The following is a 19626-nucleotide window of genomic DNA, read 5'->3' on the forward strand; positions in this document are numbered from 1 at the left end:
CCATGTACACATTGCCGATAACAAGCTTTGAATTCGGAAAGGGGATGAAGATACTCGTATAGGTTCACGTGAGCCTCCATAGAAATAAAGTTTTATGATATCATATTTCTTCAAATACTCTCAGTATATCGTCTTGCGCGCAAATTAATACGCTCCTTTTAATATATTATTGAATCTATCTAAACGTAAATCCCATAAAAACACATTTGAAATAACAATAAAGATTTCCACTTGTAGGTAAACATAGAATATCCTTAAAATATCGAAAAACGGCGAATGTGAAATCGTATAATGGAATTTCTATGATCTTAATGTATAATCTTTTTTTTATAATCTTCGTTTTATAGAATTCATTTTAATTATTCTCATTCATTCACTTTAAGATTCGAAGAAATGATTGTATTAACGTAGCAATTTATTATACTTGTTTGAATAGGTAATTAATATTCTATTTTAATTTCTGTTTTTGTATAAATAGTGAAATATGTTTATGTTTCGTAAACGCGCTAATACATTTGAAGAACTTAGTAAAATAATTTTTACTTAAAAAATACATACAAGATATAATTAGTAATAAAATATAATTTTATCTAATTTTACAAAATTTATTAATTAATTAACGTTCTCTATTTAAAATAATTACTTGAAACAAGGATTGTTATAAATTACACATATGTATTTAAGTATATCTTAATATGAATATTTTTCATAAGATTTTCTATCGACTTTAATAGAATTATTGGACTGCGATGAATTAATTGCTCTTTCAACTCCAACAATACGATTGTTATAGCGCGATATTAAAGACGTCATTCAAACTGAAGGATTGCAGAGAGCAGCTCATTGGAAGCACACGTACATAGACCGAAATTAATGTCGGCTCTTCCAGCGTTTTAGTGTGCTCGTACTTATTAATTCTCGTCAACTTCAATATTTATAAATAGCTCACGAAGTTCCTCTCTCTCTCTCTTTCTCTCTCTCTCTCTTTCATATATTTTAAAAATCAATTATTTGTTAATTCCAAGCAAATTAATTTAAAAATTAAACTAAATATATATGCTGTTATGATTTTTTATCACGGATAATAAATTAATATAATTATTGTGCTTTTAGTAAAAATATTAAAATTTAAAGTAAAGGAATGGAATAGCTTAATATTATATATACGTGAACATTGATTAGATTATGAGATATGTACAAAATTTTAACATTATTGCATATATAAAATTAATATAAAATTTGTATTTTTTATCGTAGAATTTTTATTTTATTACATAGAAGAGTGCACTTGTATTTCTGTGCACACACTATTTCTGTACGAACGCAACATAAAAGGCTTCTGTCGCCGTTTAAGATTGCCTTTAATCGAAGTCCAACAGGTTATCGCGAATAGAGATTCTCGGCAATTACGGCCCGATACTCGCAACTCCTGCACGTAATTGTGTCTGACACTTGATACACTCGCGCTACTTACTACCAAAGTTTCGATGGCACGAGTGTTAGTGCAATGTGTTGCTATCACATACATACAAACAACATGTATACACATACGCAATTATTATAGAATGAACAGTCTAAGGTATTTTAGTATATTATTTATTATATAGTATATATATAGTATATTTAATAATATAGTATATTTAGTAATATTATTTATTGATAATTTATCTATTTAAATAAACTTTTTCTTTAAAATTTAACTTATGTTTAGTTAACATTTTAGCATTTTTAATTGCATAATTTTTATACTTAATAATTATGAAAAAGTTATACTAAAAAATATTTGATAAATATTTGTTTTGTCCTTTCGTATCGTTTAAGTAAAGTTTATAAAATTTTGGTTGCCGTCCATTTCGGTCATTTTATACTACGGCTGTTAGTTGTCAAAATATTGGATATATCAATCAAGCATTTTGAAATCAATTCAACTAAACATCCATTTTAACAATGCTGACAAAAAACGACTAAAATTGGATTGAGAAGTCTGTGATAAGTTAATTTGTCGACTTAAATGTTATAAAATTTTATTAAATAAAAAGTATATTTCTTTCGATAGCTGAGAATTTGTACAAGACTGAAGTAAGAAGTAAACTAATCATTTAAACATTAGAACCATCAAGAAAGATTAAGTATAAAAGATTTAACTTTAAAATATTAGAATTTTATAAATTTATTATTCCATTAGTATTATTAGATATTTTTTACAGAATATTTAAAAAGGGTTAATTCTATACATTAAATTTTATAAACATTTATTATAGTCTGCCAATAATGTTGTATCGAAGCTCTTAATATTATTTATTGTTACCGCATTATATCGATATCGATCGCTATTATACAGGTCGGTCATTAAATATCAGGCTTTAGCAGCAAAATCATCTTCTTGATCTAATTCGGAATGGACTCTTTCTTCGTCGAGCGCTTATCGAGCGCTCGTTATGGAGATAATGCGATATTAAAAACCGGGTCTTACGAGACACCCTGTATACGTCGAGCCTCCAATGCGCTCATAACGTGGCTGATATTACGAAGCTTCGCGTAGCAAAACTAACGAGCTGTCACGGTAATTTGCCTACATTATTCAAAATAAAATTGCAAGATGTCACGAAACTGCGGGAAAAATTTTATTTTTGCGGTTGGATATCCCTGTTGAGACAAATTACGAGAAAAACGTCTCCGTATATTAAATGCTCCGATATTAAATTTTTACGTAAATTGAAATTAATTATATATCTGCAGATTCAATATTCTGCATCTTGAGGACATTATGGATATTTCCAAGTTTACATCGTCCACCCAACGTATTTTTTAAGGACAAACAAGTAGTGACAAAATATGACGTACCGCGCGGACCACAAGGTGCAACGCAACTCGGATGAAAAATTGCCCGTCGTCATCATAAATCATAAGACGTCAAAGCTTAACTTGTTATGGAAACACAGATCAGGTGCTCGACTCAGTACTTTCACGCCTCGCCAGTATTATTAAATAGGAATAAGAGCTACAAAAATATCAGTATATATCAGCGATAAATTATGTCTTAACTTATTGTCTTACAGCATTTTTAAATTCTATCTGCTCTCGTAGCATTTTCGTGTGTTTGATCAGGAAACATGACTGCAGATGAAATTAAAAGAAAACTAAATAAATAAGCAAAAACGATTTGTTTGATCTTCGCGTTATTTTATAAAACATTTGTACAGAGAGTCTAATTTATAAGTTAACAAATTTTTTGCTAACAGAAGTTACATTTTTTTTTAAAAGAGGATTGGAATTAAATATGCTAGTACCAGGTTGCATTAACGAGCTTTGAGACGCTATTAACTTGATAAAAGGGTCTCGTAATAAAATGAGAAAAGTTGTGGCCGTGATAAAGTTTTGAACTATCAAAGTAAAGTTCTTCTTGAGAACTTTCTGAAAACATGGATGATCTTACAAATTAGCACACTATTTTTAAGAGGTTTAGAATAATCTTTGATTTTCTGTTTAGGCTTACTTTGTAATTTGTGCAATAAAATATAATGCGATTTTAACGTAATTTTTTACTAGAGGGATATAATATTTTATTTATTTATGTATATAAAATTGCGTAAAATAAGTGACATGAATTTTTATGCTTTAAAATTGTAATAATTTTTATGCAGTAAACATATATGAAATGTATTGATATTTTATCTACGGTATTAATCAGTTTGCACGATGTTATATATCGAGATTGATTACACAACTATATAAAGACCACAAAATATTTTATCAGAAATGCTTTGATCTTTTTATTAAATTATTTCACGAAAAAAAAAAAACAAATTTATATAGAAAAAAGAGCAGCTATTATTTGGGAAAATTTTGAGAAAGCAACTCTCCTTTTTATAAATTTTTCTCTTGCTTTCGTAATTCTGAAATTTTTTATAACGAGTGTGATAAAAAGGCATGATTAATGTGTGATTAACTTAACAGAAATTATCTCTTTATATTAAACGTGCATTAGCAAAGAGAAGAGATCAGTTTGAATCAATTTAAGACAAAATTCTTGTGAGAAAAAAGAAAATCTTTACATGTGTTTTTTAAAAATTCGCTATAATAGACATAATTTGTGCAAACAGGATTAATGATTTGAAATAATTTAAAATATTTAGAATAAGAGAAAAAAAAGATAATCGAGACATTTAGGAAAAATATGGAAACATGCAAGGCATTTATTAATGTAAAAGAAATTGAAGAATATAATCAATGTTACGTGAACTTTTGAACGCGGACTGTATCTCCTGAATAACGTATCACTTGAAACAGACAATTTTAACGTTGTCCAAAAAATCAAAATTATCCAAGAAGCAGGAATGTGATGGAAAGTTCTACAATTAAGAGTTATAATGGAAGAGTTGAAGTTTGTAACTCTCACTCCTAGAAATCAACTGCACGAAATATTTGGAGAGGGCTTCATATATCGCCGCCCGCTTACTTTAATTGCCATGACATTTGCACGTTATAAATTCGAATCGAACTATTGAGTAATTATCGGTAGATCGATTATTGGTTAAACTACGGCAGTTGAAAGCTGTGAGCGTTTTCATCGCAAGGGAATACTTGTCCCGTAATTAATGCGTCATTCAAGAATAAAGCTATATTCCGCGTGTGCGCTAAAATTTTTTAAATAATAAAAATTATAACTGTGAAGATATTGAATTAAAACAAGATTAAATGCAGAAAAATAAAAAATGTAGTTAATTGTTTAAAAAATTGTCATAATATATCGTTTCTTTTAAAAGTATTTTTTAAATTTAAATCTTTAAATTTATTTTGTAAAATAACACACCTTTTTTTACTCTTAATGGCGTAAATGAGAAAGTATATATACCCAACCAAATTATACAAGTGATCCAATTTCCTGGACTTTTCTCCTTTGTTCTGTTGATAAAATTAACAAAAGGATAGAACAAAGAAGTAGACGGCAGAAAGGTCGGAACGACACCCTTCGTATTTTTATTACTATAGGACCCGCATTAACGCACCCCTGTTAGTATTACGGGTTGCGGAACCACACCCCAACATTCGTCGCAATGCGAATTTGTATTGTGACGTATTATAAAGAATAATGGACGTGCGCTCCGAATGGGAACAAGCATTCGGCAAAAATGAAAGAAGGTCGACTTTTATTTCTGTACTTTTATTTCTGACTCAACTACGCAGCGATTATTTACCCTTTTTGCGAAAGATTGTGATTAATTTTCACAATACCTTGCTACATGAATATAATGCAATATAGCGTAACAAGCGTGATACGATGTAATAAATTTGACAATGTCAGTTAATTGTCAATGACGGTAAAATTAAGTTCTTATTTTCTCTATAAAGTACATCAAGCAATTTATTTAATTCATAAATATTTCTTTGGATCTTTTCTTTTGCATTAGCATAATGAATGAAAGTATAAATGAATCGATACTTTGTATTTGCACTCGTTTTATGCATGCATAAATGGCGTGCAACTTTTATTGCTGTGCAAAGTGCACTAGAGTATTTGTGGGACACGCTATTTAAACTAAGCAATTCAATTATCGATTGTGTATATTATGCTTTACTCATTAATGACGGTGAAACTTGAAGGATAAATAAATAGCAACTCGGAGAAACCAATATGGGTCGTACATTTAACGGACGAGGACAGTTTGACGCGATCTCTTGCGGATAATGCGGCCTCTGCGGTGCGTCGCTTGCGTTGCAGCAGCAAAATTCCGACGTGGCGTTATTACTTTCGGGTACGCGGGGTAATATAGCGCCGTGACTGCGCGCGAAATGGGAGTCCCATGTCAAAGTTTGTTTGAGTTGGAATCTCGTGAAATTTCGTGGACCAAAATTAACGGATCCTGGCGGTATCATTTCGTGAAGGGCCAGTCTACAATTTCGCCGACGGGAACTTCCGTGTTGCGCTTTTCGACGCTGCTAGCAACACGATAAATTCATTATTATATTCAACTCTTTGACAGATGTGCTAAACTGTACAAACTCTTTTTATTTAAATTCACTTGACATATATTGTTTAATATTATTTGTGATAATATAATTTATTTTATTATTAATTATATGTATACAATATATATAAAAAAAATATATATATATATATATGTATGTGTGTGTATATATAATACTTGCGATATTATAATAAGTCATCTTGCGTGACATAGAATATAAATGGAAAACGTTTATTTATCTTTACGAAGTGTGTCATATTTTTTTATACATTTAAAAATTGAGACAATTCAAACATTGTTTTTAAAAAGCAAACATTTTTTTCATATGTACAGCTGTTATTTGAAATAGATAATTTTAAAAAACTTTTTAATTTGCCTTGATTATAATTGAAACTTTTCAATTTTTCAATGTTTACATTGTTTATAATTTTAATTTTGATAAAATTAATTTTATGTACAAAAATTTTGTGACCAAGTCAAACAGTAGAGAGTACAGTTTTTTATTTAACAAATAAATTAACAATTATATTATTTCGGATTAATTTAATTAATGGAATAGGACCGCATCGAAAAATTGACGGTAGCACACGTGGCGTTTTTAATTTGTTTGCGATACGATTATTATTCCAAAATCAAAAATTTTACTTAAAATTGTTTTGCTTTAAAATGTTATAAACGCATACATTTTTTGTGTTTAATCCATAATTGTATCTATCTATAATGGAATATATAATCGCATCAACATGCAGGACAATGTCGTAGCCAAATGCAAAGATTGGTTCGACTCTGTGCATATGCACTATCGTCGTTATGGAAATGAGTCGCGACTAATCACGGCCATTGCCAATGGCTGTGACGTCGACGACTGTTAATCAGTCAAACGCGGCCGTGAGCAACTTGCGCGAGACGCTAATGAGAACGTAATAACTTGCAGGTGAATCCCAAAATTATCTATTCCATAAATTGTCGCACAGATTCCTACCATGTTTGCCACTGATTACTTAACGCGAATATAACTGTGTAATTACTTGGCACCATTTTGGAACGAGTTTATTACGATCATGTTTTATAATTCTTTCAATCGCTGTTGCTTTACACCGATTTACGTGCAGAGCAAATTTATTTGGACTTTATTATGTTTTTAAGAAAAGTATTATATTATGAATAAAATTGTAAATAAGTTTATTTGTACAATTAATAATTAATATTACAATTCCTAATTAGAAATACGTGTAACATAATTTTATACAATATATGTAAAATTACATAATAATTCCACAAATTTTATTTCATAGTTAACAAAAATGATTACTTTATTTAATTTACAGGACATATGAATTTCGTTTACTATCTCATTACATTTTGCTTTTCTCGAAAATACTTAATTAAAGCTTATAATAAAATAAATACGCGTTGATAAAAAGTCCTTAACAAAGCAAAAACATTACATCAATAATAAAACGAAAAATAACTGAAAATATATTATAAAAATAAGAGTTATTTTTATGATATTTTGCACACTCAATGGATAAATAGATGAATAAATATAATATTTTGAAACATGTGAAATATTCCAACATTCTCTTTCCAAGCGCGACACGAATAAAACTGGCAAGAGTCTCTTTGTTTCCATAAATATTCAAAGCAAGATAATATTTGCTCGAGCACGTTTAATGTAAAGTGCAAGTAAACACGCACAACTTTTGTAAAATAATATTCGTCGCGAGTTGTCAGTGCCGTTATAGCTGCGAGGCAGAACCTCTTTTTAAAGAAGTGTAAAATTGAAGAAGGGGAAGAAATAAAGATGTCAACGCATTTAAAGCGGTGCATTTTAAGAAGACGTTTGTCTTAGGGATCGAAGTGTAGAGTGCTCCGGCTTTTACAGTCATTAAGAGATCCTTGTTGAATATTTAATGAGTATACATTACCCAGCGCCGCGTCACACCATCAGACTTTAAGTGATGCAACAGCAAACGCACGCCGGAAATTCTAAAATTAAAATGCAGGAAACATGTTCATGCGTTTAATTAAAATTTCTTATTTTTGCGTTGCGAACAAGCGTTGCGGCAAATTAATTAATTTAGCCAAAACATTTTGGTAATATAATATAATGATAAATAACATTTTTATGTAATAGAAAAAAATTTATGCTGAAATTAAAAATAATAAGATTTGATTATAGCAAATTTTTCTTATTAAAAAGAAGAAAACTAATTTACAGAAAACAATATTACGAGGCATAACATTTTATAATAATTAAACAAAATATTTATAATTTTCAAAAGATTGCCATAGATTATTACATTAATAGCACGTAATAATACAATAACAAAAATTTACAATATTAATTCTTTTCAATTTATTTAAATTCTAACGAAATAATATATTAAAATATCATATTACGACATTTTTATCTTTTACTGTGGATTATTTGCTAACCTAACCGAACTATCTTTTTTTATGTTGCAGGTAGGTTTCAAAGCTTATTGGCCATGTGAAGAATACTTTTTACGACTGACTCGGGTCTCCAGAAAGTAACTAGGATAAAAAGGTAACGTCAGTTTCTGACAGCCAAGCTTGACTCTTATATTGCAAGTGTTCAACTTATGTAACTAAAGTATACACAAAACTTCTGCAACGATCAAATATCTAGCATAAAAACGAGGCTGTTGAAGAATAACTTATTTAATTCTCTTGGGGCCTCTCATACGAAACACTGTCTTAACATTTAATGAACATTTATGCAATTTATCGGAGAGAGAAAGAAAGAGAGAGAGAGAGAGAGAGAGGAGAAGAAGGAGAGAGATATACTTTAAAAAAAGTTTAGTTTAAAAAGTTTTATGAAAATAACAATTGGTGAATATTATTTATAAAACTTTTTAAAATATCTATTATTTAGAAAGAAATCATTAAAAATAATTCCATGTTCTACATCAAACGAGAGTCCGACTTTTCTATTCAAAGGGATAAAAATGGATTTTAACATGAGAACATATTTTCGTTTTAAGTTAAAATGGACTTTGTATAATGCTACCAGTTCAGTGTACGTGCGTAAAATTATGAATTGCAACTTGCCATCCGAAATGTAAGCTATACGGGTATAACTAAACGCTTATCAAAATTACGTGTATCGCATTTAAATTTTATGTAATTTAAAAACTCTAAATAGTTCGGTTACAGCCGCAGAAAATATCCACGACCTGAGATATTGTTGTAACTTTTATCTTTTACATTATCAAATTCATCTTTTTTTTATATAAAAAATTGTTTACGCAACTTCTTATGAAGAATTATTGTTGTAAGAGTATTGCTAAATGAACCGAGTAAAAGAAGATACGACAGTGAAAAAGCTAAAGCGATGTAGAAAGTCGAAGTTACCAGAAGCGCACTTTTGCATGCGATCGTTTTACATAAAGTTTCCTCTCTTCGGTCGGAGCAGATATTGCACGATGCACATTTGCCCAGTGTCATTTATGAAATTGTATTAAGACAGTCCTGCCATACAGTACTGAAAATAAATGGCAATAGCTAATAATGGTGGTCATTTAAGTAAAGCTGTCTAGTGAGGGTATTTATTTTACTGTTAGAAATTCTGGTACTTACTTCATTTCGAGGTACTTTGCAAACGTGAAGTTTGTTTTTATGAAGTATTAAATGCAATATTTCCGTAATATGCTTGAGAAAGAGAGAAATATTCAATAAATTATGCAATTAATTATCCAAATTTATTTTTAATTTGTTTTAATACACGAAGGATTTTACAATCAATTTGTATTCTTGAAATTTAGTACAGGAAAACTTCTAACTTTGCAATTCAAAACTATTACTACCTACAGACATTATTCATCAGGAAACGTAGCTGCAACTTATTTAATCTGTAGATAGAAATAAAATTTCGGGATTATTTTCTTTGTATTACTCAAAATGGATTGTACTTCGTTACGGCGGTTAACATTAACAAATTACATATTTTCTATTAATGACTTTGTAATGACATTAAAGTATAAGTTGATTATCAGTCTATGCAGCATCATATGATGAATACATGTCGATGGTTGGCAATATCGCGGAGGAGGATTGCCATCCCTCGCGCATACATCCTCGTCCTCGTAAATCCTAGGCCGGTTTTACGGCCGCGCGTTTACGGTGTTCGGCGAACAAAGAGCCGACGGTGACGACGACAACGTCGACGACGTCCGTTCACGGCGGGAGCGGCATTGCGCTTTGCGCGGCTCCATAAAGCATTGTCAGCGGCAAGATCCCGGTCTTGACTAAAGTGAATATGTCGCTGACAAGGACGTACGATCGCGTTATAGTCAGAGAAGGCGACGAGAAGCGGGATTCCACATGCTAGTCACGATCCCCGTAGTTCGCTCGATCTTTCATCCCAGGCTGCACTTGAATTATTGTTGCTTACCCGGCACGTCCCTGTCAGTTGTTTACTTCGCTCTACGTAGACGCAAATTAAAAGCCGGGTATTAATTAAGATTAGTGAAGAAATATCAGTCTAGGAAACGACGTAATGTGCAAGATTCTTTCACGTTAAGGCGTCTTTTTACAGCCTCTCTTGGATTCGATCGCGCCTTTGATTTTTTGCTTTCATCGTGTCTTCTACAATCTGTATCATTTATAATCTATAAATCAACAGAGCGTGTTGCTCTGCGAAAGAGCGTCAAATTTTTTCTAAATTTTCGATGGGTTGCATCTAGCTCGTATAGTTTCGGAGGGATTTCAATGCTGTACATGCGACTGCATTTTTCATGCACTTCAGGATATATGCAGGTGTGGGAGTCATGAAGCGTCGCGCTTGACAAGTGGTTTTTGCGCGCTGTCTGTCACTTGAAAGTGTCCGGGACCATGTTATCCTAAGAGAAGGGGTGACACTTTAGATGGAACGGTAGTAAAGGGAGACGTGTGCCTTGCGTCTCATCTCGCAGGTAACAAGGCCCATGTCAAACGCTCGCCTTCCCTCTCACCCCTTTTTCCCTTTTCCATCTACGTCAAAGCGAACGATGAACTCTTTCTCTCTCTCTCTCTCTCTCTCTCTCTCTCTCTCTCTCTCTCTCTCTCTCTCTTGCTTAGAAACTCGACAAGACTTCATTCAAAGTTCTGTTTTACTTTTAGATTTTAGTTTATCATAGTAGGCAATTTATATATCGGAAATGAGCGGTAAATTTTTATTTTCTTTATATATTCTGACGATTATTATTTTCGTTGGGCGCATTATTCGTGTTGCGAAGAGATCGATAGACATTTTATTTCTTCAGGAAATAACTTTTTTATTATGTTTATTTAATTAATTTTCCTATGGTTGTTTACTGTAAATTTCGATTAGCGTTAACTTTAACGCTAAATTTAGACATTATCGGAAATTCAATTTAAAGCTTTTAGTCACCCAGTTTCTTAATTTTTAAAGAGAAAATGCAATTTTTTTTGTACTGTTAGAAGTTATTCTATATATTGCGGTTATGAACATGTAGATCTATCCTTTACGAAAATAATATTAATTTACTCAAAAGAAATTCTGAAGGCATACGTTAGATGAACCTAGGAGCAAATTATTAATACGATATGATTAATATTAATATATCAAATTGAAATAATTTTTTTTTAATTTAATGATTGAGTATATCTTTTCTATACTCTAACGAATCTAACGCACTTATGTTTCTACACAGAGAGAAAAATTTTTTAAATTTAACAAACTGTTTTGTTCGACTATTCCAAAGCATATATTTCTTTCTAATCAATTTTATTAAATCTAAAGAAATCTGTATAAAATTTATTAAAACCAAAGAACTATATGCTTTGGAATAGTTGAACAAAATTAATTTATTAAATCTAAAGAAATCTTTCTCTCTATGTACACATGTTATATTTTATTCATGCTGTTGCGTGTGTAAATTGCTTACAATAGGCATTATTAAAGTATACGCAAATATTAAACATCCATTATGGTACTAATACAGAATTATAATTATGGTAATATTCTGCGGAGGATATTCACTATCCGTTAAAAGCGAAAGGATTAAAGGACTAATCCTGTAGCAACCCGGCATGACTAATATCCGCGAACTCGACTCGCGTCGGTCCAATTATCACATCGATGATCTGGATAATTGCGTATCAATAATCTGGACTATTGCATGTCATTGCAAACACGCATTCCATTTTAACGCGGTTAACGATTTTAACACAAACGCAACAACGTCGCGCGCATGCACCGTCCGAGCGGCTATCATCTACGAAATCGCTCACCTTGCTCACGGTAAATTCAGTTTCACGTGCCGTTTCGAGCACACGGCCCTGTAGTTGATTCGCTCGACATATTTCAAAAAGAAAAAAAAAAAAATCGGAAAAGAGGAAACTAACCAGTCGATTTGTTGTCCATTCGCGCGAGTGGAAATCCCGTTTCATTTAATCGGTACTGCATACGTACCGAATCCGATAGAATGTCGACGGGGATGAAATCTGGTTCTACGTGAACGACTTTTTTGTGGATCGAATAAATGACGCGAGGAATGCCGAGACAATCTCGTTCTGGAAAATTTAAGATCGATCCGATGCATGCACCAATCTCGCGTCGATAGGACATAGCACGACTCCTGTGGCATTCGGTATAACGACTTTAAGTTCCGATACACCGCGCTGCTATGAATCTAGAATTTGCAATTTAAATGCGTGTATTCCGCTACATCTCGTACTATCCATTCATCATAAATCACCGTTCATCCTTTACTGTTGCAAACAGGTATAACTGAATGTTACCGCTTATCTTTATCAGATCGATTTCTTTATTTTTCTTCATACATTTTGTATAACGAGGTTTTTCAATTTATAATGACCATTTATAATAATATAAGTAGTTTGATGTTCTTAATTTAATTTAAAAATTTTAATATGCTGTTATGCTTAGAAAGAAAAGAGAATCTTTCTGCTTCTTATCTTATTCGTCTGCTATCATTCTCTCGATCTCTTTCAACTTTTGTGCTTGCTCGCCTTGCCTTCGACGACGGTCTCGACCAGTCTCGACCCTTATCAGTTCTTCCGCAGCGTTGAGAAGAACGATAATCGAGATCGACTTTTTAATTACCTATCTTCGTGTTCCAGTTTCGTACTTTCATGAAGTTTTCTTCTCAGAGCAGTCGAGTTCTCTTTGTCTCTGGCAATAAATCTTATGGTTGTGATGGCGTAATTTTTCGAGCAAACCTCACAATCTCTCTTATTCTGATTCACATGTTCGATGAGGTTACTTTTTTGCAGAAATAATTGCAAAAATATTTGGTAAATTAACGTATTAAATGGGACATTCCTTGCTCAACGATTTAATAATTCAGGTGACATAACATGACAAATATGAGGCGTAAATAATTTTAAAATTATTATATGTTGTAAAATTGTAACAAAGTTATCGTTTACTTTTTGAGTATTTTATATTTGTTACGGTAAAAAAATAGTATTATTTTTTTTTTGTAGATATAAAATTCAAAAAATTTAATTTTATACAGATTATTATTATTAAAATGTCAGTAAGAAATGAAAACCAAAATAAAGAAAAATATAAATTAACACAAACATGTGCATTTCATGTTCATTTATGTGCATTTATTTGTATGGAAACTTGTTTCACTATGATAATTGTGATTTATCACATCGTACAAATGATAATATTGGATGTCATTAACTCTTGGAAAATGCATTCCCATTAATCGCTGAAAAAGGTCGGTAGTGATTTTCTCGTTGCACGATAATCGCTGATACCGTCATTTTACTGAATAAACGATAGATTGTTAACAAAAATGACAGTTCAACAACATTTTCTCGAAGCTATGCACTCATCGCACGTATTTCATTTTTGCATTACACAAAATCTCTCTGCTATTTTACAATTATTTATTTAAAGCAAAAGTAATGCAAACATTTTTCTTTATCATGCAAATTAATTCTAGTGAAGCATAGTTTTTGTTAAATTAGATTTTTTACAGCGAAAACAAATTTAACTTAATAATATTTTATAAAATCAGAAATCATAATGATACAAATTAATAAACCTTTATTTTTTTTAGTAATAGGTTGTATTGTTGTGGAAAGTATATGTATTTATTGATCCATTTAATCGCATCAGTGAGTATTACCTAGCGCATGCACGAAAATGCATAAAAGAACATTTATGCTGCGGAAATTATATGCGGATGCTACTTTTTTCTATCTGTGGCACTTTCTATGATATCATGAGAAATAGCAAGCACCGTAATCGATTTTGTATTAGCGTTGCGCATCGTGTATCAGATCTTAACGACCATCGCGCTTTTCTGTATACAATTTACATAATTTCTCAAACATATGCGTTTTTGTAAAGCGCATATAGAAATGTGCAATGTTGACTTTTGATTTTTATTAAAGAAATATATTAATATCCAATTACATATCATCTACCTATTTTATTGCCCTATATAAATTGTTACGCAATTTTTGTAAAATTTTTTATATAATTTTTATTATTTATTATATTTATATTTATATATATTTTTTATATTAACTTGTATTTATATTCCCAAATTACTTTTATACGTATTTTTAAATTTAAATCTTAAACTTAATTATGCATTATAAATTATTTTAATTCAGTTAAGTTTGAATTTATTCGTCGACATAAATTAAATCTAAATGCAATATATGCACGATATTTTTTTACCGTATACGCCCGATATCAATACTACTATGGTTCGTTGATTACGTAAAACAAACTTTTGTGAAAAAGATCATTTTACTGGTATATGCTGATCTTTCGCGACATGATCGTGTAAGAAGAGCATTAAGCTGGTACTTTTATCTCATCCTCGCACTTTCCTATACCTGCCGGAAATTATTCTAAGTGCTGACCTAAGTGTTCCGCCTAAGTGGATTACTTGGACCTATAAACATGCTGCGAGCGATGAAAAATCCTGTACAGCATGTTATGCAAATCGTATATCTGCATGGAAAAGACGTTGCGTCGTTAAGTTTGAGTATAACGCTTGACACCGATTTAAAATCGATTATGGCGTCCGTGCATTTGTGATCAAGGATGCCACAGGTGAAAAAAAAACTGAACAGTCTGCATATTGTCTGCATATTGAAATGTCTTTCTATACAAAATTTTGATTAAATATGAAAAATAAAATTAAAAAACACTAGGTACATTTGTTTTCAACTCTTGGAAAATATTATTGAATTGAAGTTTTTTACTATGCATTGTTTCTTTGAATTTTGTTAAAGTAAACTAATTATTAATGCAATTTAACAATGTCAATTGATTTATTGTTTTTAATTGTTGGATACATATTATAAATTTTATATCTTAATTATTTAAGTGTTATTTCATTTGTTAATTATTTATTGTAATATAATTTTAAAAAGACAACAATAATTTTAAGCAAAAATAAACACAATTTAATTCAATATTATAAATCTTACTATGTTTTTAGCAAAGTTATTATTATGTTTCATGTATCCCTGGACATATTTTGTTATGTATAATGCATCATTTAGTAATTAATGTAATTATTGTGTAATTATTATAGAACATTTCACATTTTACAATACTTCATATTTTGTTTACATTTTATTTAATAATTCTAATTATTTTGTTACAAAAATTTACACATTAAAATAATCAAAAAGTTGTTTTAAGGTTTATTAGTTTATTAACATCAGCAAATTTTTTGTGTATTTATTTCAATTTATTTATTGATAAAGAAGGAAAAAATCGTGAATATTGCTTATTAATTTATTAGTTTAATATAAATGCTGTTATAATATTATCTATTAATCAAGATTGAGCCATATTATTCAGATCTATTTAATCGAAATAACAGTAGAGATTGACTGTTTACAACTAATATTATTTCCGCAAAAAATAAATTTTTCTACATTTTTTAAAATATTTAATTTGCTAGCTTCGTATTCGTACTGAAATAGTTGCTTTTTATGCAGTTATTTCTATCTTATCCAATGGAACAATCACTTTTCTTTCTTTCCCAACTAATTTTCGTTAATTCGAGATAGCTAGCAAGAATAGCATTCCTGTGGTTAAACTGAGATTAATTGCTAAATGACACTGACGAATCAAAGGTTATCGCCGACGGCCATCAACCTAATTCCAGTAAAGCCACTCCAGATTTTTAACTTAACATTTTTCGCTCTCGCCGCGCCATTTCGTTTTAATGAAACGAAACGGAAATAATCGTCGAGATAACACTGTATTCTATTAATCCTTTCTTCTACTCTTAAGCATTAAATAATTTTGTACATTAAATCATAAGGAAATATTTTACCTTTATGTATTTTTCTCTTAATTAACACATATGGCGCCTTATATACACAAATATAATAATCTAGAAATATGTGTAATAACAGGAAAGATTTTTTGTTTCCTAGAGAAAGTATTTGATTTATTAATGTTTAAAAATAATTTTAAAAATAATTTAATAATATAATATAATATTATAAAGTAATATATATTAATATATATTTCAATCTCCTTTATTGGATTTGTCTAATATTTGATGAACAACATCTAAAAAAGTATAGATAATATTACGTGCATCATTTTTTCTTTTATATATAAATTATGCTAATTTACTTATTCAATCTATTTTATTTTGTACTGTCGCATTTTTATTCTTGCCAAGTACATACTTTTCAAGTCCTTGTGATATTCCATTCTCATCTTTTCTATTTACTTGTACGCTAGTCAGCTAGCTCGTTCGCTCCCTCGTAAGTATTTTCATAGGCTAAGGTATAATACAATTCCATCGAATCCCAATGGGGTAGCATTTTGTAGCGTGCAGTGCTGCAATATTAAAATCGATTGTTTTGTTTTATCTCGTACATTGGCTGCGTACCAAAATGATACCCGCGAGTTACATCGGCCGATTTTCCATTTAATCCTAGAAGCTGATTTAACGGGTGTACATTTGTTACGGGCATTAGGCGCGCTCATTATTTATTGTGGACCGATAAATTTCGCCGCGGAAACGGGTGTTTAATTTTACACGCGTTCAAAAGCAATAATTGGAGGATGAAAAAGCTTCTATAGACAATTATTCGCGCGTATTTATCGGAAATGGATAAGCATCGAAAGATTCTAAAATGTGAGTTTACAATGCTTTATTGATTAGGAGTAATGCCATTATCGAAAAATCAACTTTGCTTTTGTGAACGTAATAGAAGAGTTACAATTTTAATTGCATTTACGAAGGAAAATCGTTCTTATATAATTTAGTATTATTTATATTTTTCAAGATATTTGGAATTTGCGTTTTATTTTTACTAAAAATAAGTTGAATTTAATTGAAATTGGATCGTAAGCATAATTGTGTCATTAAAGAAAATTTTCGCATTTTATGAAATGTCAGAAACACTGATAATCAAGCTTGCATAATATTGAAATCGATCTAATCACATTGCCAGTTCAAATATAATTTATGATCCTATGTCCAATATAAATTATGCTGCTGAAGTAGCTCGATTACCTCAATAATTAGAATGTAATGGTACCGTAATGCGTCGGAAACGTACTTCACGATTAATTAATGCGTTATTAAATTGCAATGCCGAATAATTTACGACTACGTTGCATTATATGTACAATTGTGCAATTATATGCACTAGGCGTAAAAGTGTCATGCATATTAATAATTGCATTACCGATTTATTATTGTATTATAATAATCATTGAACTTGAAATTGCGGTAATAATGTTCTAATTTATCTTTTCAAGAGAAGCAGTTTCACGTGTGTGAAGTTAGCATCTCAAAGTTTAGCATCTCATAAAAATACTGCAGAATTACTTGCATCCAGCACAGTTCTACAGTTCTTGGTAGGTTTCAACAATAGTTCCGTTGAATTACCTATTTTAATTAAATTTTTATAAATGAAATGCTAACTTCCAAAATCACATAATAGCATCTCACCGTATTTCGAATATACGACCACAGAGAAGACTAAATCTATAGAGTTCTATCGTTTAAAGACGTCCTGTCAATAGTTCTGATGATTAAATTAATTAAAAAAAATTTTTTGTTACAAAACATACGTATATATGCATATACGTCTGCGCACGTGGATTTGATGTAACTGGCATCTCAGATAGACAAAATTAATTAATTTAAAAAATTTAGAAAATATTTTTCAACAACTATCTTGATGGAAAACTTGTATTTATAGGTCTAGACATGAGATGCTGGTCGAATATCGACAGTTCTATTTATTTTAACGCAGTTCTCATATAGTTCCGGACGCGAACAATAATTTTCTAAAGAGTTCCGATAATATAAATAATTATAACATTTTTTAAACAATTATTTTGCCCTATAAAATAGGTAATTTAACGAAACTATTGTTGAAACCTATCAAGAACTGTAGAACTATGCTGGATGCAAGTAATTCTGCAGTATTTTTATGAGATGCTAAACTTTGAGATGCTAACTTTACACACGTAGCAGTTTCTTGGAAAATTTGCGTTTTTGCATTAATTTTTTGAAATTATTAATAAATTATTATTTTTTTCACGCTTCTCAGAAACAACAAGTAAAATTGCTACAGTCATTCTATCGTTTTTATTTCTTCTATTCTAAACTCTTTATACGAATTCAGTATCGTATAAAAATTGATAATGTCTATATTTATAATGTAAACACGTAAATCATGATGTTATTGGATAGATCGTCCTGCATGCAGGAAGCGACTCGTAAATTCGTTTTTTTTGGAAATGATTTAGCTAGGGATTTTGCGGCTCAGAGTCACACATTTATTGTTCTCACTTGGAACTTTCTATGTGACGTCCTTTCTCGAATTTCTATCTTTTCGTCGGCGAATGGTAACGTCCGATTGGCGACACGTTGAGCGTTGCTTGCGCGCCGCAGGGATTTTCCTTGGAAATTGCAGTGTGAATAATTTGTCGCAATATGCAACGTTCGTCGCGTCAACGCTCTGAATTATTTCTATTAGGATGCATCTTGATTCGCATCTTTTAAAGCGTCCTCAAAGATTTTCTTCCGTGAACGTTAATTTTGCATAAGCGATTACAGATAAAAAGCAGATATAATCGTACTTCGGAAAGAGTAAATTATTTTAGTTTTATACAAGTTTGAATTATGGAGTAATATATTTATCACATAATCTGAGGATTGTACACAAAATAGTTACATATTATGTTCATAAAATAGAAAAAATTAGATTATTGTTTGCAATAGTGTATTATATTGACGAGAAGCCTTTAAAGCTAATCAATTTTGTGATGAATACTTTATAAGAAAAATTTTGCCTTTTAATTAATATAAAATATATAATTAAATTATGTACAATTATGACATCGAGTCCCACTGTGTCCTCATTAAGTATTATCAAACAATGTGACATAATTATAATTACATGTATTAGATCATTAGGAAATATATTTCGAAATTCGAACATTCGAATCACGGTCAGTTATAGCAGAAAGATACGTGAACACTTGCCAAATAGAAACAATTATTTTTCTGCGGACGCCAGAGAACCTGCCCATTCGGGTATTACCTCTGTCTGAGTTAACTGATAAAACTTTTTTCTAGTTATTTTCTAGGCGTCAGCTATTTCCTGAGCGACAGTCTATAAATAACGAGTTGGAAACACT

The 19626-nt window shown here is 30.6% G+C and overlaps 1 protein-coding gene across 6 annotated transcripts in view; it reads left to right on the forward strand.

The window, feature by feature from the left end:
- LOC105835671 (furin-like protease 1) overlaps nt 1-19626 on the forward strand; it is a 216426-nt gene that overhangs the window by 128498 nt on the left and 68302 nt on the right. For 3 of the 6 annotated variants that reach the window (XM_036291646.1, XM_036291647.1, XM_036291649.1), the window contains one exon: nt 8439-8520. The exons of 2 other annotated variants lie outside the window; for them this stretch is intronic. The gene's annotated coding sequence lies outside the window, so the exon portion shown is untranslated. The remainder of the gene's footprint in view (nt 1-8438; nt 8521-19626) is intronic. One more of the 6 variants, XM_036291648.1, reaches the window with a different exon arrangement.

This window comes from Monomorium pharaonis, chromosome 9 (genome assembly GCF_013373865.1).
Source record: "Monomorium pharaonis isolate MP-MQ-018 chromosome 9, ASM1337386v2, whole genome shotgun sequence".
In the NCBI taxonomy this organism is placed as follows: Eukaryota; Metazoa; Arthropoda; class Insecta; order Hymenoptera; family Formicidae; genus Monomorium; species Monomorium pharaonis.